Consider the following 4304-nt stretch of genomic DNA (forward strand, 5'->3'; position numbering starts at 1 on the left):
TTTTTAGTAGAGATGGGGTCTCGCTATGTTGCCCAGGCTGGTCTCGAACTCCTGACCTCGAGCGATCCTCCCGCCTCGGCCTCCCAGAGTGCTGGGATCACAGGCGTGAGCCACCGCGCCCGGCCTTGTTTAGGTTTTTAAAAGGCAGCTGCATGGAAGGAGATCTGAGAAGTAAATAATAGCGTAGGTGGCGCAACGCTGCGACAGAACACAGGGGACGGGAATCTGGGGACCCTGGTCTACGGAACGAGGCCAGCCTGTGGCCTGATGTCTAGTCCCACCCACCGAACCCACCGTCCACGTGACTTCCCACGGCCACCCCCGCGTGTCCAGGATGGCGAGTCCCTGCCTTGGCTTCCCCCCCCTTCTGCCTGGACTGTCCTTCTGTCGAATTCCCTGGTGACAAAGCCGCAGCGGTGTGCCCAGCCCCCTGCTCTCTGCGTGCCCCCCGTGCACGGCGACATCGGTCGCTGCATTTGTGGGGGACGCATCTGTCCGTCAGAAACGGAAGAGCCCCAATTTGCAGAGGCTGAAACCAACGGGGGGCTGTTACCGCCACGGGGCGAGGGGTCTAGCTCTCTGCTCTTGACAGATGGGCTTTGTCCCCACATTCGTGGCCTCTGACATCACGTCCAGGCTCAAGGCAGTAAGCGGGGAAGGAGACAGCGGTGCGTTTCCAGGCTTGCGTTTCCAGACCCCCCAACCCCCAGAAGATCCCGTCTGGGGGGGTTGCACCCCCCTGTTGCAAGACAGCCCAGAAAAGGGATTATCTGCCCCAAGACAGCCGCAGCCCCTCCTTCCAAAGAACGTTCTGTTACTAAAATTGAGCCACAGATATCGAGCAGGAAACTGAGGTACCCGCGTGGCGCCCATTCTGCAGATGGGAACACTGAGGCCGAGAGCTGGGAAGGAACTCACGCAGGGGAGATGCAATTTTTCTTTTCATTTGTTTTCTATTTGTACGCGTTCCCGGGGTGCAAGCGCGATTTTTCTGTCCCGGTACCGTCGCACCGTGGTGAAGTCCGGGGCCTTCCATGCTGACCCGGGACACGGGGACAGGTGCAGCCAGGCCCCGTCCTCAGACACGAGCCGAACAGTGCTGTCCAGCCTCCAGCAAGCTGTGTCCTACGGCTGACTCGGGGCGCAGAAGTGGGGCCCACAGGGGTGAGGGGACAGGTCACCGGACTGTCAGAGGATGGGCAGCGGGGACAGGAGGTTGGGCGGAGGCATCCGACGGCAAATACAGACACACCGTTGATGCCTCGAGCTCTGTCCTGAGTGCTCTCTGTTAACCCTGCGCTGCGGATACCGTTCCCATCCTTCTAGGTACAGATGGAGAAACTGAGGCACAGGGAGGCTGAGACCCAGGCCGAGCTTCCACAGCTAAGTGGGCTGCACACAGGCAGCCCGGCCCCCCCCCCGGAGCGGCTCAGCCCTGACCGCTCCGCCATCCTGCCTGGGGCAGCAGAGGCGGAAGGAAGGTGGTGAGCTGCCCGTCGCCAGGAGCATGCAAGCAGCCGGCCCTCCGACGCCAGCCACGGTGGCAGGTGCCAGAACCACCTGCACATCCTCAACCTGGCGTGGCGGGGCTCACGGGGGGCCCGGGCCCCACGCGTGGCCTGTTCACGGATGTTTTCTCGCCCACGCCTCACACGCCTGTGGGAGAGGCTGCTCTTTCCGCTCCATAGATGAACAAGTCGGGGCCCAGAGAGGGTAGTGACCTGCCTGAGGCTGCACAGCTGGGAAGCGGAAGTGTCTACAGAGCAGCCACAGACCCCCCAAAGCAGGGGTCACCTAGGACCGACGACTCTTTTTCTGTCTCTCCTTCCTCTCTTACATATCAGAGCTGCGTCCTGGCCTGAGGTCCTCACCCGCGTCCCCCCCAAACGGCACCGCCCCCCCCCAAGTAAACCTCTCGCACGCCTCGTTCGACCTCCTTCCCGGAGGACCACAATGGACACGCTACGTGGCCCCCGGCCGGACAAGCTTGCTTCTCGGGGGGGTCGGCTCCGTGACACCCCACCCCCCCCAACCTGTGCCCTGCGGCCCCTCCCCGCCCCCACCCTGCGCTGACGGCTGCCTCGGCAGAAAGCCCGGTGTTCCGGGTCTGACAGCCGGAAGGTGATGTCATCCCCAGGCGGTAACCATGGAAACAGAGCCACGAGCGGCTACGGCTTGCGTGGGGGTGAGTGGGTACCAGTCCCTAGGCCCTGAGGACTGCATCATCGGGGTGTCCCCAGGGCCTGCCGGGAGGGATGCCAACCGACCCCAGCCCGGAGGAGACGCCCCGACTACCCCCAAGCCCGCCGAGATGGCAGCCTCGCTCCCCGTAGGGACAGTTTTAAAATCCCAAAGGGCAGGCATGTCCTGGGCACCTATTCAGGGCAGGCATTGCGCCTGCATGACAAGCCTCACCTTCGCTCTGAGCCTCAGACAGGCTAAGGGACTCCTCCACACACATCCCAGTTCCAATGGCAGAACCGGAATTCAGACCCGAGCCTCCTGCCTCCAGGCCCCCGGGGCACCCCGGGTGATAGGGGACTGCTAGAGTATGGGGACCCCAGGCACAGACCCCAGGATTGCAGCCGCCAGGTTGCACTCTGAAACAACCGTAACTAAGGCAGCGTGTGGTCCCGGCACGAAAACACACGCTCGGCTGGAGAAAAGAGTTCGGAGCCTTCAGATGGGACCCCATGAATCCTTCACAAACACACAAGACTAAACAATGCTGAGGGGGACGGTCATTTTCCAAAATGATGCCGAGATATCTGGAGATCGATTCCGGAAAGAAAAAAATAAGAATCTGTGCTCTGCACCGCAGACTCCATGAAACCGAAATAGATTAGAGGTTTGACTATGAGCAACCCAGTCATAGCAAACACAGTGGAAACTTAGTCGACGCGTTGACGTCAGATAGTTGGAAGTGTTGAGGCCCGTCTTGGAATCAAAGAAATTAAAGAAGAGATAGAGGTATTAATGGGAAAAAATATTTCTGACCATTGGAAAAAAAAAAAAAGGATTGAGAAACATTTGCATCGAAAGGGCGAAGGGTGGGCCGGGCACGGTGGCTCACGCCTCTGATCCCAGCACTCTGGGAGGCCGAGGCGGGAGGATTGCTCGAGGTCAGGAGTTCGAGACCAGCCCGAGCAAGAGTGAGACCCCGTCTCTACTAAAAAAATAGAAAGAAATTAGCTGGACAACTAAAAATATAGAAATTAGCCGGGCATGGTGGCGCATGCCTGTAGTCCCAGCTACTCGGGAGGCTGAGGCAGGAGGATCGCTGGAGGCCAGGAGTTGGAGGTTGCTGTGAGCGAGGCTGACGCCCGGGCAACAGAGTGAGACTCTGTCTCAAAAAAAAAAATAAAAGAAAGTACATTGGTTCTTCAAAGTCCTGATTGATCCTGTTGCCCTGAAATCTGGGACCCACTTTCGAATCCCAGCCGGCTGGTCCCGGGCTGGGTCCCCGAGTCACGGCCCCGTCTCCCCTGGACGCCACCCCTTTTCCCTCCTCACCCACCCTGGGCCTGGGCCCTCTGTCTGCCGGTGCCCCGGGACATCCTCTCCTCCCCGCCCGTTCTCACCGCCTCCAGGAAACGTCACCGCGACGACACCCCGACTTGTTCATCTATGGAGGGGCAAGAGCGGCGTGTGAGGCGTGGGCGAGAAAACACCCGTGAACAGGCCACGCGTGGGGCCCGGGCCCCCGTGAGCCCCGCCGCGCCAGGTTGCGGACGTGCAGGTGGTTCTGGCACCTGCCGCCGTGGCTGGCGTCGGAGGGCCGGCTGCTTGCATGCTCCCGGCGACGGACAGCTCACCACCTTCCTTCCGCCTCTGCTGCCCCAGGCAGGATGGCGGAGCGGTCAGGGCTGAGCCGCTTGGGGGGGGCCGGGCTGCCTGTGTGCAGCCCCCTTAGCTGTGGAAGCTCGGCCTGGTTCTCAGCCGTGAGCAAATGCGCGACAGGATTTCCCGTTTGCTCTGCTCTTACCCGCGGCCATAAGCGGCGGTTTCAGGAGATGGCTCCCGAGGTCCGGCCCAAGGGCCGCCCGGCGGTGGGGACCTGGTGCTGGGGTCGCCTGCAGGGCCTGGCGGGGTTTTGTCAGGAGAGAGCATCTCCCAGCAGGACTGAAGCCCCGGATCACCCTTCTTGTGGGAACTGCAGACAGACCGCCCTGCGCCTGGGGGAGACCCGGGCCTTGGAGAGGTTTCCCCTGTCGCCCCAAAATGTGGCGGGGCTCCCCGGTTTCTGAGGTCCCCCAGATCTAGCACCCCAGTGATCGTTCTACCCTGGTTTCTGAGGGCCCCCA

Source organism: Propithecus coquereli, unplaced genomic scaffold (genome assembly GCF_000956105.1).
Source record: "Propithecus coquereli isolate 6110/MARCELLA unplaced genomic scaffold, Pcoq_1.0 Scaffold596, whole genome shotgun sequence".
Lineage (NCBI taxonomy): Eukaryota > Metazoa > Chordata > Mammalia > Primates > Indriidae > Propithecus > Propithecus coquereli.